Below are 13118 nucleotides of genomic sequence, written 5' to 3'. Positions count from 1 at the left end.
GGCTAAGAGCGCCCGTTTCCATCTGAACTATCTAAGGAAACTGAAACCCTTTATCTCAGAAGCAGATCTAAAACTTGCTATCCAATCGCTAGTTATCTCAAGGATCGAATATGGCTGCACTACGTTAGCTGGCCTACCAAAAACATCCACTGCCCCGCTAAAAGCCTGTCTCAATGCAGCGGCAAGACTTATCACGGGAACGAGGAAATTCGATCACATATCTCCCCACCTGAAGGCACTAAACTGGTTACCCTACGATGCTAGAATTAAAATGAAGATGGCCTGTATTACACACAAAGCGGTCCACTACAACACGCCAAGATATCTAGCCAAGAAAATCAAGCTATCGGGAGGTAACAGATCAACGAGAAGCGCTAAAGAGTTGCTCCTACGGCCGGCCTTCTTCCGGAAAAAAAAGACCTATGACCGAGCTTTTTCGGGAGCCGCCCCCAGAGTCTGGAATTCACTCCCACCCTATATCAGGAAGATTCAAAATATTGCAGCATTTAAAAGGGAACTGAAAAGCCATATGATGAGTAAATACCCTACAGAGATGACCACAGACCAGTGGCGCAAACTTTTTATGCCAAAGATGACGGGAGCCATCATAAGCAATTGGAAGACCAATAAGACAAATGTCTAAACACTCTAGTTATGACTATCCACTCAAGCCTCGGCTGTACACCCTATCGCTACCTCATATTTAGGTGTTATCTGCACTATGTCTCACACCAAAGATACTACCCCTACCTGTCATGTGAATATGTATGATCGTTACAACTAGCCATACCCATTCTACCCTTTGGTAATTACTCTGACATTGCTCTGATAATAATTTACAATCCTACCTCATCGAACTTGACTGTACGACTATGGCACAACCTAAACCATATGCACCACTTATCGCTAAGTGATCAGGCGTTAAGAATATATTTATTTAATCACCCTAGATAGCATATTGCCTCCTACCTTCCACATTTGTTTTTGTTGTTTTAATTGCTACTATAATGTCAAGTTATTAACCTCATATGTCAGTTTGTAACCATCCTAGATAGTATATCGCCTTCTACCTCCATATATGTCTGCTGTTATAATTGCTTATATAATGACAATCTGTAATCTCATATGTAAAGCGCTCTGATACCCACGGGTCTTGTCCGCGCTATACAAAACACTATAAATAAATAAATAAATATTGGAATATATATCTTGTCATTATACATGAATTTATTCAGTCAATAAGTGGTATTTGGGAGGCATACCTTTTCTAAATTGTTTTACACCCATCCATACTCATAGATATGCCAGTGGTACGTAGTAGTATTTTCTCCATATCTATTGTTATCACAAGGTGTGCACTAGCACTTTAAAAGTTCAGGCATGATGGGTTAACTTTTGACTGTGATCAAGGGCATCCGCCCGAAACGCGTCAGTTTTCGCTTCTGCTCAGTTTTGCTCATTAAATTTTCAACTGCCTCATATCGGAGTCATTGAGTCGTCTGTTTGACCTGGGGACCTGGGGCTACAGTTTGGCTTTTGTTTTGAGCATTCACCCCGCGGAAGGTGGTTGCTTCTGCTACGAGTCCACTCCTCTGAAGTTGTCCGACGTTGTCAACCAGTACGAGGTGAATCTGTGTGAACAGGATTTTGATGACGGACCCTGCCTATCGACAGCAGACACACCCACTTGTGGATCAAGCCTGCCAAGAACGCCAAACGCCGAAAACCCGGACCTGAACGGGTGACTCGTGTGAATCAGGCAATTACCGGCGCGGCGAAATTCCTTTGTGGTGAGTGATCTTCATGTATAATAGGGCGGTGAGGAGGAATAAGGCATTTGCGGGTGGGGGCAGCATCGATATTGGTCCCCCCGCACCATACAAACGAGCATACACACAAACTGGGCAGGAGCGATAATGACGGAAGACGCAGTGAAAGGGCGAGAGGCGGCCTCATTAAAACTTTTTTCCAACTTGCCTAAAATCCCTCAAAAGAGAGCTGCAAATACAGCGGGCACATCGGGGGGTATACAAACTCACCCCCCTTCAGATGAAATGAAAATTAAGGCACTGATGAAACGCTTGGAGAAGGTGATGAAAAATGAAGTAACTAAGTGGTGGGAGCACAAATCGCTCACAATGTACATTTCAGAAGGACGTGTTGCACGAGGGCTACGAATTTTACTGGCCCCTAACTATGATAAACCCCATCCAGAAATGTTGAAAAAGTGGGGGCAGAGTAATTTGGATGCTTCCCGAAATTTGATACTTATTCTAATTGAATATGCTGAGATAGATCGTGCATCATTTATAAAGGAGATAGATGCAATCAATGAAGAGCTACTCAAACTTGAACCAAATGATCTCATCACGACAATGAGAAAGGAGATCCAGGAAAGGGTCAATGCGCATGAAGAAAAAATCAAGGTGCGCAAGGCGTGGAAGTTTGCGCGCGATAAGGATGACTATGAACACGGTAAAATCTACACTTTCGCGCGCAAATTTGAGAATGCGAAACGTTTGAAAATTAACAAAAAAAGGGCCCCAGTTCAAACAGGTGCAGGGGAAACCGCATTGGAAAGAGATCCACGCGAAACCCTGAATGAACGAGCACCCAGCACCAGTGACTCCAATTCAAATCTGAGCAGTAACTGCAGCACATATTCAAATGATAATTCAACAGTGGCCTTACCTATTGTCCACTCACAGACTTTATTTACACAGCTACAAGAATAGATGTGTTCCGCTACATCCGGAAATTAAAGCTGTGCAAATTCTTCAAAATTAAACAAAGCTCTAACATCACAGAACCAAACCCAGTAGAACCCACTACTACAACTCTCCAAGCTTGTGACATCAGAGGCTTATTCACTTTATGTCAGTTGGGTGAAGGCACTAATGATATGAATAGTGATTTGTCCACGCAAGAGGACCTAAGGAATGCTGAAATCCAGCAAATTGGAGCAGGATCTAGTCCTTTTAAACCATCATCTAGTTTCATGCCCATCATGCCAAAAGATGCAATAGACTCATTTCATGATGTTGTGACTTCAGATCTCAAGAAATTATATCATCAGGTGAAACATCGAGGAAGAATCAAGCAAGATCAAGAAAAACAATATTGGGCTTTGGTATCTATACTGAAAAACGATCATCAAAATGTGGTGTGCAGTTCTGATAAGGGAGGCAATATCGTGATCTGGCCTCAAGAACAATATATTGCGGAGGCCACCAAACAACTATCAGATACTGCATGTTACATAAAAACTTGTGTAAAGCAATATGACTTAACCAGGCAGAAATTAAGGAAACTCCTCCTTCGATATAAGAGGGAGGGTTTAATTTCCACTCAGGAATTCAAATTTCTTCATGTTGAATTACCGGTCATGGCACGCTTTTACCTGATACCAAAAGTCCATAAGGAAATAACTCCGGTTCCAGGACGGCCCATTATATCGGCCATCAACAGTATGGGGGAACATCTTGCTCAATATATCGATTACTTCCTGCAACCCCTGGTTACCAACTTGCCCACTTATATCAAGGATACAGGACATTTCTTGGATAAAATCAAAAACACCGCTTGGATAGAAGACTCTCTTTTGATAACTCTTTACATCGAGGCTCTGTATACGAGCATAGAACACCAGATCGGACTCAGGGCTCTTGAACATTTCCTGAGTACCAGACCAGCAGACTGTTATAACCACAGCAAAATACTGGTTGAGTTAGTATCTTGGAGCCTGAATCACAATTTCTTCATGTTTGGCAAAGATATTTACCTTCAAAAGAGGGGAGTGGCGATGGGGGCCTGCTTTTCCCCTAGCTACGCGTGCTTGCACGTGGGCTATTGGGAGAAGCAGGTCCTCATGGGTACGCATCATGACATCTTTTCAGAAAAAGTGCAAATGTGGGTGAGATTTATTGATGATGTGTTTTTAATCTGGAGAGGTGATGAATTGAGTGCACTTGCTTTTATTGGAAAACCTAACGCTAATGAGTTTAACTTAAAGTTTACTCATCACATTAATAGCAAATCAGTTGATTTCTTAGACGTTAAGGTGTATCATAAATCAGGCAGTTTGGCAACCACCCTCCATAGAAAAGCCACTGCGGGCAATTCCACTCTGCACGCTAGCAGTGCTCACCCGCAGCATACAATTGAGAATATCCCCTATGGGGAACTGCTCTGCCTCAAAAGGATTTGCAGCAGTGAGGAGGAATTGGAGAAATGTACGATGGAAGCCCTTAGTAGGTTCAAAACAAGAGGGTACCATGTTGATACTCTTAAAAGAGCAGTGAACAAAATGAAACAAAAGTCTAGAGACTGCCTCCTTCAACAGACAAGAGTAATCCCAACCGACAGTGAAGACCCTGAAAATTCAGCTTTGAGATTTATAACACCATACAGTTGCCAAAATAGAAAAATAAGATCGATTCTCACGAAAAGTTGGCCAATTCTTCAAACTGATAGTGTTATCTCAGCTGAACTCCCTGATAACCCCAAGATCACTTTCAGGAGAGGACCTTCTTTACGCAACCATGTTACCAATCCATTCCCTGAATTACTCAAACAAAAATCCTGGTTCCCGCAACGTCAAGGTTTTTTTAAATGCTCGAGTTGCCGAGCTTGCAAATTTGGTGTTAACACCAGCACCTACATGACCCCATTCAGTCCAGTGCCATTACAGATCAAGGGCAATTACAGTTGCAGGACGGAGTATGCTGTTTACGTCCTGGCGTGCACTTGCGGCCTGAGGTATGTTGGGAGTACTCGGCTTGCGGCGCACGCCAGGATATTACAGCATCTCCGAGCAATTGTAAATAACGCAACTCTTATCCAGTGGCGAGACACTTCAAAATTGTGCATAACAACAATTTGGAGTGTCTCAGCTACTTTGTGTTGACATCTGTACCCCAACCGTGGTAGAGGAGGGGATAGAGATAAAATGCTACGTCAACTCGAGTCTAAAATCATATTAGAACTACTTGATACCAAGGTACCCAATGGTCTCAACACCACAGAAGACCTGTATCATTTTCTTTAAGGTCGTCCTAGCCAATATATATGACTATTTTCTGTAACCCATTCTGACCCAATGATTTGTTTCAACAGTTTTTAGTGAAGTCCGCTCTGTTGATAATGTATTTGTTTTCCTCGCCAGGAAAAGGTTTTTTTTTTTCCTTTGCTGTTTAATTGTTTATATCTTTTGTCTTTCACCCTGATTATTTTTTCATTTTTGGACTTAAAAGTGAATATAGATAGCAAGTTCTTCACTGGACTGTATTGAAAATATATAAAAAAACTTTTTGTCATTTCACTTATTAAATTAGATGTTGGGTACACATATAGAAAAACGGAGACTAATTAGCAGAAGTAGGCTATATTTTTGAGACCGGAGGGGTTGCCATCATGTTTAGATGTCCCCTCAGTATCATCACCAGTTGGGATTGCCATCAATTTTAGATGTCCCCACAAGATTGTAAATATCATATATGGTTTTTAATATACAGTATTTATTGGCATCTTTTGCACATGATATATCGTTTATACCGTATAGGGGTTCATAGTTCTATAGGATAAATGTTTAGAACAATACTCCTTTGTTATATACCAAGTGTTTTTTCATATTACTTATATATATTTTCCTGTTGATATGCATGGAATTTAGTATTAATTAACTTTGAAAGCTGCTATTTGATAACATTTTTATATTGTGTATTACTGTATTTAACCATATTTTAAGCATTTATGCAGAAACAATTTTGTCATTATACATGAATTTATTCCGTCAATAAGTGGTATTTGGGAGGCATACCTTTTGTAAATTGTTTTACACCCATCCATACTCATATATATGCCAGTGGTACGTAGTAGTATTTTCTCCATATCTTTTGCTATCAAAAGGTGTGCACTAGCACTTTAAAAGTTCAGGCATGATGGGTTAACATTTGACTGTGATCAAGGGCATCCGCCCGCAACGCGTCAGTTTTCGCTTCTGCTCAGTTTTGCTCATTACATTTTGAACTGCCTCATATCAGAGTCGTTGAGTCGTCTGTTTGACCTGGGGACCTGGGGCTACAGTTTGGCTTTTGTCTTGAGCATATATATATATATATATATATATATATTACGCCACTCCACTTCCACGAGCAGTCGCTTGCGCTTTTCCTTCAGGAAAAAAACGTGCAGCACATACCCAGGTAAGTGCTTAAGATCTTCTTTATTTAGCTGTTTAACATGCCGGCCATTACGCGTTTCGGTACACAACGTACCTTGATCACATGATCAATATATATATTACCTACTGGCGATAGCCAGAAGGTATATATAGTTAGGATTGGCTACCATAGGAAATCCGCAACATTCTATTGGTAATAACTTTGGTGCCGGTTGAGGAATTTGCGTGTAAGTTTCCAAAATGTTGGCCAGCTCCGCTGCGCTCCTTCCCTGAAAGTTTCGGGGGGATTCGTGAAGTGGGGGCTGAGAAAAAAGGGGGTCCCAAAACGTGTTTTCCCCATGTTAATTTCCATAGGACGTTCTGACAAGTCTACAGCCCGAACCGCTGAACGGAATTACATCAAACTTGGCAAACTTGTAGGGACTGGTACGCAGAAGTGCCTTTGCTATATTTGGTGAAAATTGCTCCAGTGGTTTTTATGAAAATTTACTTCAATAACACATATATATCTGGGCGGAGCCTAACCACACATCTGATCTGATTGGCTGTCAGCACTTCATCCAAGAAGTGTTGGCAGCCATCTTGGGACCAATACACATGATAGCACCTCATTAAAAAGCATTGTAGTTAATAGAGGGTTTTAAGACTTTAGTTACATTATAAATCATTTGTTGATGGTACCATACTCATTTTAGGAATTGTGGTGTGTTCTAAGGTGATTTTACCATGTGAAAAAGCCTTCTGCTGGGATATCATGAATCATGTTTGAAAGAAAACTATTATCTCATGCTTTTCCCACAGTGGTTTGGAAGGGGATCTATAAGCTAAACTGAAAGCACATTTTCTGTAAATTCACATTATCTTTCTCAGTCATGTGAGAATGAAGTCTGACATTCTCAGTAAAACATGTACATCCCACAAGGACAGAGACTGTCAGTTGATTCCTTTGTGTTCTACTGCAGCCTCCTAGAGTGTTCTAAAGAACAACTAGAGCGCTAACAGTCCTACTTATTACAAAGGTATGGCACACCTGAAGCCATCTTGATTGGAATAAAGTGGTAACTCTTAAAACATTTAATTTAAAAAGGAGCAAAATGAGGGGTTATATTTTGCCATAGAAAGTATGATTAGTGCTGCAGAAAGAACAATTAGGGCACATTTTGAGTGACTTCTCAAATCCTCTTCAATTTCATTAAAAAATTCTGACATGCAGTCTCCCAAGATGGCCACCAGAGACAAAAGAGCCCAAATGTAGCCCAAATATCACCAGATGTAGCCCAAGTATAGCCCAATGACAGAATGTCCCAGAGTGTTCTAAAGAACAACTAGAGCGCTAACAGTCTTACTTATGACAAAAGTATGGCACACCAGAAGCCATCTTGATTGGAATGAAGTGGTAAGCCTGAAAACATTTAATTTAAAAAGGTTCAAAATGAGGGGGTTCATTTTGCCATAGAAAGTATGATTAGTGCTTCAGAAAGAAAAATTAGGGCACATTTTGAGTGACTTCTCAAATCCTCTTCAATTTCATTAAAAAAATTCTGACATGCAGACTGAAACATGCACTTTGAATACCAGCAGCGGACTTCCCTGGTGAGCAGTAGCTTTACGACAGTGATCTAATGAGCAACTAGAGTGCTAACATTCAGAATTTATGGCAAATGTGTGACACATCTGAATGCCTTCTTGATGGAACCAAAGTAAACAAGCATTGAAAATGCAATAGATCGCGCCCTCGTTTAAGTTAAAGCCATTCTGTTTGAAATGAGGTGGCTTTTTAGCTTTGCTTTTATTAGTGTTTTTTAAAATTTCATGTAAATAACATGCATATGTATGCATATATGTATATGTATGCATGCATTTATATTTGTATATATATAGATATACAGATTATATATGTTTATATATGTATGTATATATATATATACACATACATATATATATTCACTGAAAAAACCATAGGTTATAGACCATATATAGTTAGGAATTAGCATTTAAAAAACCTTATTTTCCTCACACAAAACCATTGAAATTCCATATATAGTTAGTTGCACTAACTATATATCGCGCACCCGCAATCCACTGCTGATCATGTCACATATTACATCATTCATGACATGGTCAGTGACATCACTGATGACATCACTGATGACATCTCAAATGACATCACTGATGACATCACTGATGACAACATCCAGTGACTGTATGTTTCTGTAAAGTTAAAATATGTCTTACATATTGAAGAATGAGTGGATGTATAAGTGTCTGGATGAAGGATTTAGTAGGTGCGTGACTGACTGTATGAGTGAGTGATTAAATGTGTCTCACTGAATGCATGGGTTAGTGACTAAACTGTCTTAATTTGTGCATCATTATGTCTGTTGTGATGTAAACTGCTGCATGTGTTGATCATTAGCTATACGAGAGGCTATATGTGTTATTAATTGGTTGCCCAAGTATTTCTATGGGAGATTGAGTTTGTGTGGGGGTGGCTGGAAGGTGTGTGACTCTGTGCATAGATGTGTGAGCAGTTTATTCACTAGGTGTATGAGTTCAAGAGTGCATGTGGAAACAGCTACATGGGCAGTTGACTGGGTGCATGAGTGTATTGATGAGTGAATGGATATCTCAATGCTACATGTCATAGTAAGTACATATGTAAAACACAGTACATGTGAGAGTTGGCATATATAAATAACTGTGCATGAGAGCCACTGAATGAGTGAGTGGTTGTATCGATCATTGTGAACTTGTATCAGGGATTGTATAGGAGAGTAAATATGTGTTAGTATATGTTTCAATAAGTAAGGTGTGTATAACTGTATAGTTGAAGAAATGGAGGTGAGATTGTTTCTTTGCATGACTGACTGGGTGTGTGAGTAACTCCATGGATGAGTGGCAGTGTGTGAGTGTCTATATACACTGAGTGTATCTAAGGTTATATTAGAGTCTGAAGAGGTTTATCGTATTAGCACAAGAATGATGTCAAATGAGACGTCATCAAAACAAAGGGGGAAATAACCATAAGGGGGCATAGTAGATCCTCGCTGACCCCCTAGGTTTGATGTGGAGGTTTTAAAAGGGCCCCGCGGGGCAAAAAAAATAATAATAATAATAATCGAACGGCTGAATGGATTTGCACGAAACTTGGCAAAATATTAGGGACTGGTAGCCTGATGTGCCTTTGCTAGGTCTCAATATATGTGCTCCAGTGGATTTTGAGAAATTAACGTTCAAAAAAAGATATATATCTGTAACAGCGCTCCGCTTCGCGTAACGGAGGTTTGCGAAGCTGATTGGTCATTCTGTCACTGGGCTATAGTTGGGCTACATCTGGCTGATATTTGGGCTACATTTGTTTTTTTGTGTGTCTGGCGGCCATCTTTGGGCTACATTGGGCTACATTGGGCTTCATTGGGCTACATTGGGCTACATTTGGGCTCCAACATATATATAGGCCAATGTAGCCCAATATATATTTTTCAAAGTTAATTTTCGTAAAAACCACTGGAGCATATATCTTGAGACATAGCAAAGGCACATCGGGCTACCAGTCCCTACAATTTTGCCAAGTTTCGTGGAAATCCATTCAGCCGTTCGAGCTAAAAGTGAGTCCAACCGCCCTATGGAAATGAAGGAAATGAATGGGTAATTTGTAATTAGCAAATAGCTAATCGCAAACTAGGAATGGTAAAGAATCGCTATTTATTCCTTAAAGTTCGCTATTTAGGAAATGCAAAAAACTTTGATGATACATATGGCGGTTCATCTCTAACAAGATAAGAAGCATAGGGATACATTTATGATGACTGGCGCATCACCAGGGATGTGTTAGTCATTCTGTGCCGCTGTTCCGTCACCTATGGTGTGCTGCATTTACAATGCGGCGCATCATGGGGCAAAAACAGCACAGATGCGTGATGTATCTGTGCCGTAAAGGTGGCGCATTGCTGGAGTTGTATCGCAAGTGTGATGAAGCTCCAGCAAGGGTCGGGGGTGCCCCTGTCGCAGGGTTTCTGTTCTCACACAGAACTGTGGACAGAGGATTGGAACCTCGGCGAATTAGGGTGTCCCAAAACTCACGTTAGTAATCAAAAACCCCTTAGCAAGCTAGGTACAGTGTCACATTGGATATAACAAACTCTCAATGTTTAGACAATCCAGAATATGAACTTATAGTACCTCAGGATACGTGGAACTCATGAACAGTCGGTCGTTATATATTTCTTAGAAACCAGAACATGGAGTTAAGAAGAACACATGTGTATTTGAAATGTTTATTTACTAATGCCGTCTTCTCAGGCGTAGTATCTTAGATAATACAAGTACACATATTATCAGTAGCAAAATTACCAGCATAGTAACTAGTACATAAAAAGCGAATGGGGATAGTATGTTAACATGCTGTAAATGAATAAGAGTTAGCAACACTTATAAGCAGCCGCGGGCCGTGGAGGGAGTTACGGTGAGGCAGGGAGGCGGGGAGGGGGAGAAGCAGGGTGGAGAATACAAGTACACATATTATCAGTAGCAAAATTACCAGCATAGTTACTAGTACATAAAAAGCGAATGGTGACAGTATGTTAACATGCTGTAAATGAATAAGAGTTAGCAACACTTATAAGCAGCCGCGGGCCGTGGAGGGAGTTACGGTGGGGCAGGGAGGCGGGGAGGGGGAGGGGCAGGGTAGAGAGGGCTCCACCCTGCTTCTCCCCCTCCCCGCCTCCCTGCCTCACCGTAACTCCCTCCACGGCCCGCGGCTGCTTATATCTCACCCTCCCTAATACACATATTATATTATTTGCTAAGAAGGTCTCTTTGTGTTGGTTTAGGGCGTGCCCATACTTTAGTGTCTTAGATTTGAAGGAATCACATCAGCATACACCAGCTCTCTCTTCATGTGAACCGCATCAACTGTTGTGTATGTGTGTTCGGCAAAGCAATATAAAACCCGCCTCATGCCCAGAATTGGCAGAATTTGCACTTATGTTATGAGTATGAAGTCGTGGAGATCAGACCTCATAACAATTCTGTATCGTGTTGTTCTTGAAACTTTAGCACTCGCTGTACAGATATAGTTTAACAAGCAAAGCAGATAGTAGAGCAATAACATATTATTCTCATGTAAACCACGATGAACTACTAGGTGGAAAGCTAAAGCAACAACTAAGTGTCGTGTGCAGAAGTTGCAAAAAAGGAAAAATGGCGTTTAAACCGGTAATGAGCCCATGCTAACTTAACACGGTGTAAAGATATCCAGGACCTAGATGACACCTCCCCATGATCCGGAAACGAACTGAATAAGATAATAGAAGTGCCATCTCATGAGAGCATATTGCAAGTTTATATGCGGACGGTCCGCAAGGTAAAGCATTAAAAACTAGGAAAATTTAATGCTAAAGAAAAATAAAACAGCCAAGTACTTTATCGAGTCTTAAGCCAATAGGCAAGGTAAATAATAAAAACTTGACAAATAAGTCAATGAATTGTCAATGAAATGCTAGTACTCAGCATATCAAACATGAAAAAGGTCTATGACATAACTGTGTATGCAAAATAAGCTGCAACAGCCTCCAATAGGAAGTCACCGTCTTCATCCGAAAACAGTTCAGCCATCCAATTTAAAAGCGGAAAAGAACATACGTGCTCTCCCAGCACCGGATCCTCTATCACCATCAGAGGACAGCTCGGTGGGTTTTCAAGAAAGCTCTGTTCCAAGAAAGATTGTGCTGCCGCCAGTAAATTCCAGGGACCAATTAGTCCATGCATCAATGCCACAGCCATAATCCTTTCGCCAGGACAAACCAACTCGTGAGTAATGATAGGAGTCATCAGCTGATTAAAGTCGACGTCAGGAGAAACCGGTCCGCAGAGACACAAATCAATGGCCCAATCGAAATCACAGGTCAGGCAGTGAAATACAGGCTGGACACAGGTGAAGTAGGAGAATCGAAAAGATAATCCATATGCCGTGCTTAATATCGCCAACGGCATTGTGCCATAATATTCTAGCATGCGATTGCGGAACAGTGTCAGCAGCTGCAGGGTGGGAGGTTGCATAGGAGGGACATCCATATTTAAAAATGTAAAAAAGCACAAGAGCGTCCGCTGGTAATGCAAGTAAAAATGCCAATCCACGAAGCAGAGTGGAGAAAATAGAATGAAAGAAAGCAGGGATGACTCCAAAGATTTTCTCAAATGAAGTCACGAGACCACTGGTAACAACTTTAAAAAAGTGCGCCAGGGCCTTTGTGGAGGATGCGTTAAAGATAGTCCGAACCATCTTGCTGAAATTGAAAGGCAAATCTGAATTGAGAAGGGTCTGCACCTCTGTACGGGTGTTCGCTATGTGAAGCACGAAAGTTTCACGGGCCGAACTCAAGGCCACCTCTCTCTGAGACAAAAGAGCTCTTATTCTTGCCATGCCGTTGAAATCTCTCCCAAGGTTGGTATTTGTGGCCAGATTGAAAACTCCCTATGTTCATGTGTGGGAGGAAATAGAACATTTCTGCAGCAAATAACCCGTTCACTTACTGTTACGATAAAAGGAATACTTTTAATTAACTCAGAACAATCTTCATTATTGAGCATCAAATAACTACCATTTTCCAACAACTTGAACGTGGGGATGATAGCAGGAACTGGCGTGCCTTGCAACACGCAAGCCATATTTGGTCGGTGTTTGTTGCATGAACCGTGTAACTGTATGTGCCTACACATTAGTGAATGATCTGGCGTCTCAGTGCATTCCTCTCCATTCAGATAAACTTCTTGATCATCTTTGAAACATCTGTATGTGTATGGAAGCGACCAGACCTCATGAAGAAAAGCACTACCTAAAGGTTCATAACGACCTATTGGTATATATTTCATACAATTTGAAAACTTATATAAAGCAAAAGGCAGCGTTAATAAACGCGATACGTCACAAGACGCA

This window comes from Lissotriton helveticus, chromosome 6, assembly GCF_964261635.1.
Source record: "Lissotriton helveticus chromosome 6, aLisHel1.1, whole genome shotgun sequence".
In the NCBI taxonomy this organism is placed as follows: domain Eukaryota; kingdom Metazoa; phylum Chordata; class Amphibia; order Caudata; family Salamandridae; genus Lissotriton; species Lissotriton helveticus.
This window is presented reverse-complemented; position numbering follows the sequence as displayed.